The following is a 15252-nucleotide window of genomic DNA, read 5'->3' on the forward strand; positions in this document are numbered from 1 at the left end:
AGCCTGTCTTCACCAATAATGTAAGTTTGTCCATCTCAAGCCTTCAAACTTTGTTGTATATATTTGGTTAGGCATGACTGCAACAGCTGTTTATTTTTCGTGTTTGCATCAAATTGCTTGTTTAAAGTTTATTATGTAGTTCATAAACAAAAGTTTGTCCTTTCTCAATTTAAGTTTTCAGTTGTACAACCAAGTTCCTTCTTCATACCATGTAAATTAAACTATACAGAGCAAGTGATCTTCTTTTGCACTGCATGTATGCTTCTGCTCTTCATCCGTAATCCAGTGGTGTGGTGAACCTACCCACTACAGCACAATGTCATATTCTGCAATGTCTTAACTATGAAAAATGTCATATCATTCTACTATTATTTAAACTGTCTCTTTATTTGCCAATCTGAAATGGTATAAATTGACAGCACACTAACCATTGATACTTATGAGTTCTTGATCTGTAATCCAGTGGTGTCGTGAAGCTGCCAACTCCTTCATGTGACACCCAAAATTTCATTTGGATTTTTCAAAAAAATTATTTTGACTTAAGGGAGGTGATTTAAGTTTTTCCTTCAAAAGAACCCTCCCTTTCAAAATATTTTTATGGCAAGAGTTTTATTTGGTTTCACCCAAGACTTGATTTTGGTCTTGGAGTTTCTTTCTTTTATTTGGACTCAAACCAAAATACTTCTCTCTTGGAAAAATGTCTTTTGACAATTTCTTGAAAAGCCCTATAGCTTTTGGAATGATCTTTTCCCACTTTCAACAAATCTCCCTTGCCATGACCTATGTATAAATCCTCTTCCATAAACCTTTCCCCACCTTTGGACCATGATGTACCTCAACTACAGCAAGTTGAACCTCTCCATATATTTATTTTTCCATTTAAAATCTTATCAAAACAATTTCTGCCTTCTATTCTAGCCCTTGGAGATTTACAAAGGAGCTATCATTTCTGTTTTGATTTTTGCCCCCAAACCAATTTCCCTTCCTAGTCCTTTGAGCCCTCAACCAAGATCCATGAAGATCCACTGGTCTTCAGTTCAAATTTTTCAAACTAGACTTGCTGCAAGTTTGGACCAGATTTGCCAAATTTGATGAAATTCATTCAAACCCTTCTCCAAAAATTCTGAGAAAAATCAGGCAGCCTCTGGGTGCATTGAGAGGTCACCTCACCAAGTCCCAGCTCCAGGAAAAATTTTCTGCTTGCCAGATCATTTCATCGAACACCTGCTGGGCACTTTTGCTATCAAGTTCAGTCAAGTTCAGTTAAAAGTGGCTGAAACCACTGTCGTTTTCTTCAGTGTTCGATCTCAATCTCGCCAGTGCCCCGGTGTCGCCTTGCTCCCCATCCCCTCCCCCTTGTTCCTGCGCCGCACGATCCCTTGGAACCTTGCGGACGTCGGCGACAAGCAGGAGGAGGTGCGCCGCCCCGTGACCGACGCCAGCGGCGGCTTTGCGGCCGCCAGAGAGAGGCGCAGCGCAGACGGCGCCACCCAGCGCCGCCCAAGCCACCGGAGATCGCCGCGTGGTCTTCCACTCCCCAGTGCGCGCTGCCACCCTCGTCGTGAACCGCTGGGCGCGGAGCGCGCCCTCTGCCACCGTCGTGCCCGTGCGGCCACCCCACCGTGGATCGTCGCCATTATGCCATGTCCGACCGAGTTTAGCAGTGGAACGAGACCAGTAACTCCCACTGATGCTGCCTGGCCACCTAAACCCCCTGCCAATCCACTGCCTCACCGTAATTGCTCACCGGAGATTCTCCGTTCACGGCCACCCCCTCGAGCCGCCTATAAATAGAGGCCCCAAGCTCCAGCTAGTACCCACACCACCTCTGCACTCCACCAAGACCCTGCCTAGCCACTGGAAGAGCCCCGAGGGAGTCTCCTTCCTCGACTCCGGCCGCCGCGACCCGCCACGGGATCCAGCTTGATTCGCTCCCGTGCGTGCACCTCCGCCTCCCATCTCTTGCCAGTAGCTCTCTAGTGCATCCCTCCTTCTGACCCGCGCTTCAATTCGAAGTTTGCAGCACACCACCGAAGTTCCCCACCATCGCCCGAGCCGCCGTCCACCGGAGAAAGTGTCGCCGTCGACGTGGTGCTCCCCGACGCCCAAGTCCACCACCCACCGACGCGGAAGGACACGCTGAAGCTCTTGGTACACTCCGATCTCCCTGTCTCGCCGTGGTTCGACGCCGGCGACCACCGCAGTCTTCGGGCGCCGGCGAACTTTTTAAACCTGACATGTGGACCCCCCCTGTCAGCCTCTATTCTCTTCTCCCTCGAAACGTTTTCTGTTGGCGCCTTCGGGCAAATACGTTTTCTCTTTGGGCTTGCGCGTTTCTATTCGAACCGTTTTCTGTTTTCTCAATTAAACCCCTGGAACTTTTCTGTTTCATTACAGATGAGTCCCTGGACAGAAACCCTTATAACTTTTTAATAAAAAGTGATTTTTGAGTGATTCTTTTTCTGACAGTCTTATAATTTTGTCTAGTTTTTTATGGGATTTATTTGGAAAAATTTTGGAACAACTTTTATGCACGCGTTGGTTTTCACGTTAGTATGCATTTTTCGCTATACCGTAGGTTCCAGGAGAGGTGACGGAGCCGCGAACTTCGCCGAGCTAGACTCCGACTTCTCCGAACCAGGCAAGCATGTTTGAACCTTTGATATGACGGGTGTTTTGCATGTTTGCTTGAATGGTTTGTGCATGGCATATGAGCATCGGTGAGCATCTCGTTGCATGTAAGGCAACTATCCGTGTGCTCCAAAGTTACTATGATCTCTGACGAGAGATGGCCTAGTCATGTGGTGACATGAAAGGCAGTAAGGTGGTATTGTTGTAGCATGCCAGCCATACGATATCCGATAAATTCCGACGTTAACGTGAACTGAGTCACGTTATCGTTCTTCCCCTTTCCGTGCCACCACATGTTTTCTGCCAAGAATGCGGTTTAGTAAGTTGGTAACCTCTTTCCGTGTACACACCAAATCGAGGGGCCGGGATGAGGGTTCCATGGCCCTGGATTAAAGCCAGTCATCTGGTCAGGCGGCATGGGTGTTTCCGGTTGGGACCGAGAGGGGGGCACCCCTTAGAGCGCGCGTATATAAATTTGATCCCATGCTACGCGAGGTTGTAGCCTCCCCGTCTCAAGGTTTTTCTTGAACGTTGCCGAGGGTGATTCCTGGCTTCGGAATGTTGAATGGGTGTGTACTGGTTAGATGTGTTTCTTCCAAAACACCGTAAACGGAACTAGGCCCCGTGACAAACTCTGCAGAGTCAAATCCTTCCGAGTCATCGTATCCATGGTCAAGTATCGTGATCAGCGTATCCATGTCTATGTCGTAGCCTCGCGGTATATTCTTCTTTCCGGTAAGCAAGCATGAGTAGTAAACTTAGCTGAACGTTATTCCTGTGGATGGACTAACCCTGTTGTTTACCTCATGTCTGATTATTCTCTTGATATGATTTAAGATTCATGAGTTACTAAGTTATGAATATAAGCCCTTTATGTGATGTCGCTCAGACGTCCGACTATGGCATGTTTGTCTCTTATTTTCAATATAAGCCCTTTATGTGATGTCGCTCAGACGTCCGACTGTGGCACGCACTGTCTTTTATTTTCTGTTATAAGCCCTTTATGTGGTGTCGCCCCGACGCCCGACTGCGGCATTATTATTCTTGCAGTTTCCTCTCGAGGAGTCATTCAGACCCTCGTTTGGCACCGGTATTATTATTCTTGCAGTTTCCTCTCGAGGAGTCATTCAGACCCTCGTTTGGCACCAGTATTATTATTCTTGCAGTTTCCTCTCGAGGAGTCGTTCAGACCCTCGTTTGGCACCGGTATTATTATCCTTGCAGTTTCCTCTCGAGGAGTCATTCAGACCCTCGTTTGGCACCGGTATTATTATTCTTGCAGTTTCCTCTCGAGGAGTCATTCAGACCCTCGTTTGGCACCCAGTATTTATTTTGGGATTTCGGGAGGACTACCGCCCGACTTCTCCGTTATTTCCCCATGCATTACTGTCTCTATGTCTGAACGCACTTGTTATTCTGTTCATATGCTTCATGTTTACATTTGTTATATCTTATGTCCGAACTGTCTTGCGAGTACTTTCATAGTACTCACCTGGCTTGTTGATTTGGCCAGATGTTGACGAAGGCGATCTCATGGATGGAGAGTTTGATAGTGCGTCCGACGCCTAGAGGAATCCCAGTCAGTCCCGTGCGATCCTGGATATCGGTCACTTGTATCATATACGCTTCCGCCACCCGCAATAAGTCTCCTCGAGCCTCACTCCGACGCTCGAAGAGCTGTAGTTTTCAGGAGTCATATCACCCACTTCGCGGTGATATTTCCACCACCGTTGTTATCGTGAGTTAGTAGTTATGCCACCCTATCCGCCGTTATGTTTTATCGGCGTGCATGTAATAAATTGTTGAGTAGTCTCCGCTCAACCTTGTATAATATTCAGTACTCCTGGTATTTTTCTTCTGTGACCAAAGTATTGTCTATCAGTAAGAAGGAATTCTTCTCTACTGGTCCGTAAAAGGGATTGGTCTCTCAATAAATATATTATTGAAAAACCGGTCGTGACACTTCACAATGTCATTTCCTGCCATGTCTTGACCTGAACAATACCATATTGTGTTAATGCAATTTTAAACTATGTCACGTTATTCGTCAGTAAGAAATGTGATGAATTGTCAGCACTGATACTTTTATGTGCAAAACATGTCATCTGTCTGCTTGTTTATCTTTCAGAGTGAGGAAGATATAAGTGTTGAACAAGCACAGTCTCATCATCTTGCTCAGCTGCAGCTCCCCAGCAGGGCTAACCTTTCTTGAACTCTATTAAAGTGCTGTCGGTTTTGTATATTATTTTGTCGGCGTGTTTATTTGCACTGGTGGCGATCTTTGATGCCCAGTGTATGTAATCTGTTGTCTGCTTGTGCTTTATTATCATAGTGGCGAACTTTGATGCCCAGTGGATGTAATATGCCGTAATTTCTTTATTGTATAGTCTAGGTTTTTTCTTATTCACGATGCTACAGTTATTTTACTATATATATATCATGTTTTCGCAGTAAAGCGGCCAAACCGTAAAATTACGGTACATAATCGGGCCGTCATGCAATCACGATGTAGGTTGGGCCTGAAACGTGCCGAACAGCTCACGGGCCGGCAGCAGCCCGAAATGAACCCCGGCCCATGATTGTGCGAGTCAAATCACGGGCTTCTAACAGGCCAAAATTGTCTCGGTCCTTGTTTAGCCCAATCAGATATCGGCTGCGAGCAGGCCGGATGCAAACCGGGCCGTAGTTAGGCCCAACTATATGGCGGGCTTTTAACAGGCCGAAATTAATATAGGGCCGAAATGTTAAACGGGCCCTTAACAGGCCAAAACTAATATCAGGCCGAATTACTAAGTGGGCCTTTAGCAAGTGGGCCCAAAAGCATAGTGTCCAGTTGACGGGCCGAATCTGATATGGGCCATAATTGAGCTCAAAGCCTCTTAAAGGGTCGGACCTGATCTGGGCCGTAATTTGGCCCAGAACGTGGTAGGGTTTTAACGGGCCGGATCTCATATGGGCCACTATTAGGCCCGGAGCGTGGCAGGCCATTAATGGACCGGATCAAATATGGGCCGGCATTTGGCCCAAAACATGGCAGCCAGTTAATGGGCCGGCCTACTAGGGTCCTCAAAATCTTGTGGGCCTACAGCTGGGCCGGCCCATTAATGTCGGCGAAATCTCGTGGGCCTTTAGCTGGGTCGGCCCATTATGATCCGCAAGAATCTTGTAGGCCTTTACCTGGGCCGGCCCATTATGGCACACGAAAATCTTGTGGGCCTTTACCTGGGCCGGCCCATTATGGCCCGCAAAATCTTGTGGGCCTTTAGCTGGGCCAGCCCATTATGGTCCGCAAAATCTCGTGGGCCTTTACCTGGGCCGGCCCATTATGGTCCGCAAAATCTTGTGGGCCTTCAGTTGGGCCGGCCCATTTAAACTTGATGGGCCGGTCCACGTGTCAACATATCATAGGCGCGCCTCGCCCATTGGATGAGTAACACCTGTGCCAACGCGGACCTGACACGTGTCTCCTCCAGCCAATGATGATTTTACACGTGTCCCCATTGGTCGAGGCTGTTAACGGGTTATCGGATCCAAAACCCGACCCGATAGCTTAACGGCGTTCCGTTATGGTGGATGCCACGTGTCGGTCACCCTTGACGAAAGCACTTCTGTGACGCGTGATTTATCGTCATGGAAGTGGACACTTCCGTGATGATAATTTTGGTAATGTCATGGAACACTTCTACGACAGCACAGGTATGACTATCTTGATTCTGTCATAAATTTGTCATGGATGTACATGCATGACAAAAAACGCGACCTACTATGACAAACACGTATCATCACGGAAGTGTATTTTTTTTGTAGTGTACGTTCCCTTCCACAATCAATTCCCTTATATAACTAAAGCATTTCTAGACTCAACTTCGACCAGTTTGGCTTGGTAATCCTACAGGCAGTCAGGCTCTGATACCAAAGCTGTCAGGACCCCGATTCCAAGTCACATTGATCTAGCCGGTAACACCTCATATCACTTTGCGGCCTCACGCACGGTATTCCCACGCATGTCGCCTTACCATGGCCCAGGACCGTTTGCGCCTTTTGGCTCATGTATATGATAGTATCGCTAGCATCCATATGACAGAGAACCCGGGCCGACATGACTAGTCATGAACCCAAAGTGGCACTAACTTACGGGGACAGGCATACATGAATCAACATCGAGCATGTCGGTCAGCAGCGTGTGAATCCGGGCTGTAGCACAGGGCTAATAGGACTCCGGTGAACCGGGCTTTAGCAGGCTAGGCAGGACTCCGGATGTCACCGCGTGACATTTCCCCGAAGGGACAGACATAGGAACGATACGAATCACATGCCGACCAGTCAAGTGTTCCGAAGCAGTAGTGCTGGGCTAGTAGGACTCCGGTGAATTGGGCTGTAGCGGACTACTATGGCTCATGGAAGCACAAGACTACATTTCCCCATAAGAGAGGCTACCAAGGATAAACAACTAGGTTGTCGGATCCCACACATACCAAGCATTTCAATCATACACACAATATGCTCGATATGTGTAAATACAACATGGCATCACAACAAGACTCTATGACTCAGAGTATTTATTCATTAGGCTCCGAGGACCGAGATATTACAAACATGGGTCTCATGACCCAACATTCAGAGCATACAAGTCAAAGCACATGCGGAAGCTTAACATGTCTGGGTACAGACATCTACAAATGAAAAGGCTGAGAAGCCTAACTATCTACCAGATCCTGCCGAGGGCACAAGATCGTAGCTGAGGTAAGAAGCTAAATGTCGAAGTCCACACGGAACTACTAGCGAGACTGAAGTCTCTCTGCAAAACATAAAATAGGCAAACGTGAGTACAAATGTACCCAGCAAGACTTACATCAGAACTATCTACATATGCATCGGTATCAACAAAGGGGGTGGTGGAGTTTGACTGCAGCAAGCCAGCTTTGACTCAGAGGCTATCCTGAACTACTACTACAAGTAACTCTTTTGAGGTGGCGCACACGAGTCCACATATTCACTAGTTCAATACACCACTATGGATCCGCTCCCGTCTCCCTACGAGAACGCCATCCGTAGCACTCACGCTTATCTTGCGCATTTTAGAGTATCCACTTTCACTTTTCTATGAACTGTGCAGGCAACCCAGAAGTCCTTTACTGCGGACACGGCTATTCGAATAGATGATGTTAACCCTGCAGGGGTGTACTTCTTCACACACGCCCTCGCCACTTACCACCATGTACACGTCATGTATCTCGGCAACCTTCAAGTGGAAGCCTGGCAAGGGTGTCGGCCACGGCCTACCTAAACACTCAAGTCTCTAGTCCAGGTTTATCGCCTATTCAGGTTCCATCCGCAGGGAGTCCGGCCGAAGTTTCCACATACGGCCCCGAACGATGTGAGCAGGGTTCCCGAGACACCAAACGGGCGCCCGGTACACCGTGCCATGTGCCTACCGCATCACAGCCCACCCCTCAGGTCAGCGCTGCGCACGGCCTCCAGCATACTACAAACACTAGAAACTATTTGTAATTCCTGGACAGAGGACAAGGGTGGTTAAGAAGCCGAGAGGGTCCATTGGTTTCGGGCCCAATGCATGGTAGTAGCTGTTCATGGATCACATACACAGATCTCAGTTCCTGAGACGGTTTCAATGAGACAACCCACCATGTACTCCTACTTGGCCTCTCACCACTACCTTTACCAAATCGTGTTCACACACTTAGTTCACACACAGTAGGACATGTTCATCACCATTCCAATTCATCTCCGATGAATCAAACCTGACTCAACTCTAAGCAGTAGCAGGCATGACAAACAAGCATGAATGAGTAGGCACATCAGGGCTCAAACAACTCCTACTCATGCTAGTGGGTTTCATCTATTTACTGTGGCAATGACAAGTCATGCAGAGGAAAAGGGGTTCAACTACCGCAGCATGTAACAGTTGAATCGTTGTTGTCCTAATGCAGCAAAAGAGAGCAGGAGCGAGAGAGTGGGATATTATCGGAATGAACAAGGGGTTTTTGCTTGCCTGGCACTTCTGAAGATAATATAGCTCTTCATCGGTGTCATCGAACTCATCGTCGAAACCACGTCTACTGAGAGGGGACAAATACCGGCAAACAAGAAAGAACACGATCAATGCAATGCAACAATTATGATGCATGATATTGACATGGCAAAATGAGTGTGTTGAGCTAGTGAAACTTCAACCAGATGGGTTTGAGCTATTTTGAATCAAAGATTCAAACTTCAAGCTCATTTGTGATCTTAAATAGTGCTTTATCATGTTTTGCACTAAACAGCAGGTTAACTTGTTTAAATATGCATGAAACCAGTACAAATGGATAGATTGAATTATTTTTGATTATTTTTCATATATAATTTGTTTGATTTGGAGTTACGGATTAATTTCTATGAATTTTTGAAGTTAGCATTATTTTTTGAATTTTCCTGAATAAGAATAAATCCAGAAAATAATTAACTGCGTCAGCATTGCGTCAGGGTGACGTCAGCAGTCAACGGGGAAGGTCCAGGTCAAACCTGACCGATGGGTCCTGCGTGTCAGTGTCATTAGACTAACTAATTTTAGTTAGTCCTAATCCTAGGTTAATTAGCAGGGCGGGGCCCGCACGTAAGTGGCTCATCTAATTAGCTAAGTTAATTAACACTAACTAAACCTAACACTAATTAAACAGGCGCCTGGGCCCACACGTCAGGGGAGGTCAAATCAGTGGTCAAACCCTGGTCAAACGAGTCAAACCCGCCGGCAAGTCGACGCCGGCGAGGCCAGACGCGGCAGGGCACCTCGGATTTCACCTACAGGGCACCGTTCGAGGCGCCGTTGGGCTCTACAGCTGCGGAGCGACGAGGCGCGTCGGGTGGTGGCCGTGGCGGACTACGGCGGCAACGGCAAAGACGACAGCGGCGGGCGGACTATGGGGTGCTGCAGCTCGAGGCGAGCGAACGGAGGTGCTAGGCAGCACCTAATGGGCAGCAGGAGCACGTCGGAGCAACTAGTAGGAGCGAAGGGGCTCGGGGGCACGGAGCTCGCCGGCCATGGCGGACTGCAGCTTTGGGTGCTCGCGGGGCAGCGGCTACGTGGCGTGCGCGAAGAAAAAGGCGGAGGGGAGAGGTTCAATGGCTCACGGCGAGTCGTCCGGTGCAGACGGCGGGGCCGGGGAGGTGTCGGAGCGAGCGGGGCGGCGAGGCGGATCTCCGGCGACCTGAGGAGGATGAAGGGGTCAGGGACGGTGCTTCGAGGCGTCCGGCGCCGCGTGGCTCGGTGGAGAGGACTAGGGCGATGAGGCGGATCTTCTGGACTGCTCAAGGGGACGAGGGGGAGGCGATGGGCGCGGTGGTGCTAGTCGGCGGTGGCGGGCGCGTTCGGTGAGGTGGGGAACGGCGAGGGAGGGGCAGAGGGGAAGAGACGAGCGGGTCAGCGCGATCCAGATGACAGCGGCGAGGTATTTCGCGGCGTCGTGCTGGCCTCGGGCGGCCAGGCAGGTAGGTGGCGTGGCGCGTGGGGAGCGACCGCGCGTCGGGCACGCGCCCTGTCCACTGGCGCCAGGAGGACGACGACTGGCGCTGGGCCAGTGGGCCGCACAGTAGTCGACTGCACAGGTGAGACCAGGTACTTTCTCTCTCTCTCCTTTATTTCTGTTTTTCTATTTATTTTTCTATGTTTTGATTTAGTTTGAAAACTAAACCATTTATATAAATTCTGAAATTATTTGTGGGAGCTCTCTGCAATATACCAGCGATCCATATTTACTTTCAAAATATTTGGAGCTATAAAATTAGTTATAGATTTTATTTGCTCCAACTCAAATACAATATGGATTAATTCAAAAATCCATAAATGGCCAAGAAATATGCTCATCATTTATGGCAGAGGTTTTCACCTTTATCATAAATCATGAACATTTTCAAAGGGCATTTTGGGGTCATTGAAAATATTTTTAAGTTTGAACCTAGTTGAATTCATTTGGTGCTAGGGTTTCAACATCCCCATTTCAAGTTTCTTTGGAATTTAAACATGATGGCATGATGAGCAAGCAAAGTCAAACAAGGGTTGATCTGGGGCTGTTACACCGGGGGTGTGGGGTTCCGGGTCTGCAAAAGCGCCCGTCGACTGTCTTGCGTATCGCGCTGTCGGTCGGGTCTCCTTCAACGTGAGCCGCGGTGCATCACCCCCGGCGTCGAGGGTACACGTGACGTGTTCGTGTGTCAATAGGCTCCTATTCCACAAGAGGAGGAGTCAGACAAAGTTCAAATGTGTGACAAGGATGAAGCACCTCAAGTGGCATTGCTTCCCTCATTGCCTGCTGAGAAGTTCATCAGTGAAGCTGACCAACTGAATCCAGGCCCTGCTGACAAGGGAAACAAGCAAACTCTGGAAAACAAAGCTGCTTTTTGTGGTAAGCAAACTGGTGAGAAACCAACACCTCTCTGGGAACATCTTCTGCAACAACATTATGAGAAATCCAAACAAGGTGCCTCTATGATGGTGCTCAAAAAATTTCAGCCCATGGCCTCTTCCTCATTAAATGCAGAAATATCTGAAGAAGGTCTTCAATTATGGAAACAACACTTTGCAGAACAGCCAGCAGAGGCCAAGGAGGTTTTTACAGTTAAAGTGCCAGTAAGTTGGTTTAATTTTATCATGCATGTGCTCATGACACCTGATAAATTCATGTGGACTGTGAATATGCTGAATTCTACACTTGGGGAACTATTAACATCAGACAACCTCCATGAACAGACTTATACTTTTCATATACCTCATAAATGTATGGTTTCACAGGCCCCAGTGTGCAAAGAAGCTATTGTCAAAGGCACAGGCATTGATCAGGAAGGTGACCAAAATCCTCCTAAGGAGGTCAATCTTGAACAAGCCCTCATGCTCCCCTTTGGAACAGACAATCCAAGGAAAAGGAGGGGAGGCAAAACTCCACTGGTGGAGACTGAGGTGGCTGATGGAGAGCTGGAGCTCAAGCTAGCAAAGAAGCAGAAGAACAAGCAGTCTTTGATGGAGTCTGGCAAGGTGTCCTTGGCCATGGAGGAAGGAAATGTTGCACATCTTACAATATGATTAGTCCACCAACTAGTTCTAATGTTGGGGAAATGTGTCCCCATGTAATGCCTCACAATGTTGTTGCTGTGATCAGAACTGTTATGATGTTTTGGGCTATGTATGAAATCTGTCTATCTTACTGTAAGACTGCACCTATTATGCACTATCAAGCTATGGATTTGCTATGTTAATCAGTTGCTGTGAGCTTTATGTTCTTGCTATGCTGAAGTGGTCTGATTGTAGTCTGATGAGCACAGACTCTTATATCTTTCATCATGAGTAACAACAGAACATGGAACATTTTAAACTGGAATATTAGAGGATTAAATGCTAAGGCCAAGTGGCTAGCTCTGAAACAGAAGATTGAGGAAAGTGCTTGCTCTATAGTTTGTATTCAGGAAACTAAAAGAGAGTCTTTTGATCTGGCATATATTAGAAACTTTTGCCCGACTAGATTCAACAAATTTGAGTTTCTGCCTTCTATTGGAGCTTCAGGTGGTTTGCTAGTTGTATGGAATGGGGCCCTTTTCTCTGGGAAACAAAATTTTCAAAATAGATTCTCTATGTCCATCCAATTCACCAGTCACTTATCTCAACAAAGCTGGATTTTGGCAAACATCTATGGCCCTTGTGATCAAAATGATAAAGCTGATTTCATTGATTGGTTCTCAAATATCCATATGCCTCCAAATGTGGATTGGATTGTTATGGGTGATTTCAATTTCATCAGAGATCCTCAAGATAGAAATAGACCAGGAGGAGATGTTAATGATATGCTGCTTTTCAATGAGGCCATAAGCAACCTTAGTCTTATTGAGCTGCCCATGAAGGCTAAAAATATAGCTGGAGCAATATGCAGGACAACCCTCTCTTAGAGAAATTGGATTGGTTTTTCACTTCAACCTCTTGGATGACATCTTTCCCTGATACTATAGCTCTTCCCCTAGCCAGGACAATTTCTGATCATGTGCCTTGTATGATTAAAATTGGAACCATGATTCCAAAATCAAAGATTTTCAGGTTTGAAAACCACTGGTTGCAGCACAGTGATTTTAAAAACATTGTTTCTTCTACTTGGAGCATCCCAGTAGGATATACAGATGCAGCTAAAAGTATCAATGCAAAGTTGAAGAATTTGAGAAGAGCTCTTAAGAAATGGGCAAAAAGTCTTGCTTGCTTGAAAATAAAAATTGAGGACATCAATATGGGAATTTTCCTCTTGGATTTATTTGAGGAATACAGAGCTTTATCTGACATTGAATGGAACTGCAGAGAGATACTTAAAGATGAATCGATGATTTCACTGAAAAATCGGAAAATTTATTGGAAGCAAAGAGGGAAGATTAAAGGAGTAAGGTTTGGGGATGAAAATACAAAAAAAATTCACACAAAGGCAACAATCAATCACAGACACAACTACATTGCTGTATTGCAAAATGAGGAACAGGTGGGGTTTACTGATCATGAGAATAAAGCAGCAATCCTATGGGAAGCTTTCAAAAAGAGGATGGGAACAGCTCAGAACACAACAATGCACTTTGACCTCAGATCATTATATGGCAATGGTGAGGACCCAAGTATGTTTGACAAGCTAGAAGAACCTTTCACTGATGAAGAAATTAACCAAGTGGTTAAAGAGCTACCAACAGACAAATCACTAGGGCCAGATGGGTTTAATAATGAATTCTTCAAGGCATGTTGGGATATTATTGGGCCTGATGTAAGAAGATTGATACATGACTTCTACAAAGGTGATATCAACTTGGCGAGCATCAATACTTCCTTCATCACTCTGATACCTAAAGTGGCCAACCCAGTAACTCCAAATGATTTCAGACCAATTTCCCTTCTTAACAGCTGTCTCAAGATCATCACAAAATTGCTTGCCAACAAGTTGCAAAAGATTATTTCAAAACTGATACACATCAATCAGTATGGGTTTCTGCAGAACAAATCAATACATGACTATCTTGGGTGGGCTTATGAGTATATTTACCAATGTAACAAATCAAGAGGGGAATGTGTGGTCCTCAAACTTGACTTTGAGAAGGCCTTTGACACCATTGACTTCAAGGCCTTAATAAGCATTCTTCAAGCCAAGAGTTTTGGACATAGATGGATCATGTGGATGAAACTACTTTTCCAGAGTGCATCTTCTGCCATACTGTTAAATGGAGTTCTAGGAAAGAAGTTCTATTGCAAGCAAGGTGTCGGACAGGGTGACCCACTCTCACCTCTTCTTTTTGTCATAGTAGCAGATCTTTTGCAGACAGTTCTAAATAAAGCTATGAGACAAGGCCTCATTTCCCAAACCTTGACATTCAACTCAGCTCTAGAATTTCCAGTGGTTCAATATGCAGATGACACTCTGGTGATGATGCAAGCAGATGCAAAGCAGTTATTCTGTTTGAAAGCCCTTCTAAACACATTTGCAGATGCTACTGGTCTGAAACTAAACTACAACAAGTTCAGCCTTATTCCAATAAACTTGACTGAAGACTGGATTGAACACATGATTCATACTCTAAACTGCAAGAGGGGGGCCTTTCCACTCACATACCGAGGCATGCCTCTCAGTCTGCAAAAACCTACTGTGGAACAATGTATGCCACTGGTGATAAAGATAGCTAATAAACTCATGGGGCTTGCTACCTTCTTGACTCAGGCAGGAAGACTGCTGCTTGTCAAGTCAATACTCTCTTCTCTGCCAATTTTCTTCATGTGTTGCCTGGATATTCCTGAAACAATCAAGAAACAAATAATTAAGTATCTTAGGCACTGCCTTTGGAGAGGCTCTGATATGGAAGATCATAGGCCTGCTATGGTTAAATGGCAGACTATCTGCAGACCAAAGAATCAGGGAGGGTTGGGGGTTAAAGACTTGAATATTCAAAACAAGGCACTCATGTTGAAAAATCTACATAAATTTTACAACAGACAAGATATCCCCTGGGTTAACATAATTTGGGAGGCATATTACAATAATGGTCAGCTCCCAGGTGATCAAATGAAAGGCTCTTTTTGGTGAAGGCCAATCTAAAGCTGGTGGATCTCCACAAAACAATGGGTAAATGCAACTTAGGTGATGGCAAATCAGCTGCATTCTGGTATGATCTTTGGTCCTCTAATTGTTTGCATCACAGATTCCCAGAACTACTATCTTTTGCAAAAGACACACACATTTCAGTCCACACTGCCCTGCAAGCTGAGTTCATGGAGGTTCTATTTCACCTACCATTGACAATGTGATGGCATTAAAGCCTCTGAGCATATAGATTCCACAGACACATGGTCTTACATCTGGGAATCTGAGCAGTTCTCCACTGAGAAAGCTTATAGGGTTATGGTTGGCATAACTGCTGTGCCACCTCACTTTCAATGGATATGGAAAAGCTCATGTCAGCCAAAGCACAAGATGTTCTTCTGGATGGTGCTACATGATAGGGTAAATACAAGGAACCCGCTCAGGAGAAAAACTTTTTACTTGGAAACATACAATTGTGCACTCATGGGATGTCAGCATGAGGAAACATTGTTCCACCTGTTGTGGGAATGTCCCTTTG

Source organism: Triticum aestivum, chromosome 3D (genome assembly GCF_018294505.1).
Source record: "Triticum aestivum cultivar Chinese Spring chromosome 3D, IWGSC CS RefSeq v2.1, whole genome shotgun sequence".
In the NCBI taxonomy this organism is placed as follows: Eukaryota; Viridiplantae; Streptophyta; class Magnoliopsida; order Poales; family Poaceae; genus Triticum; species Triticum aestivum.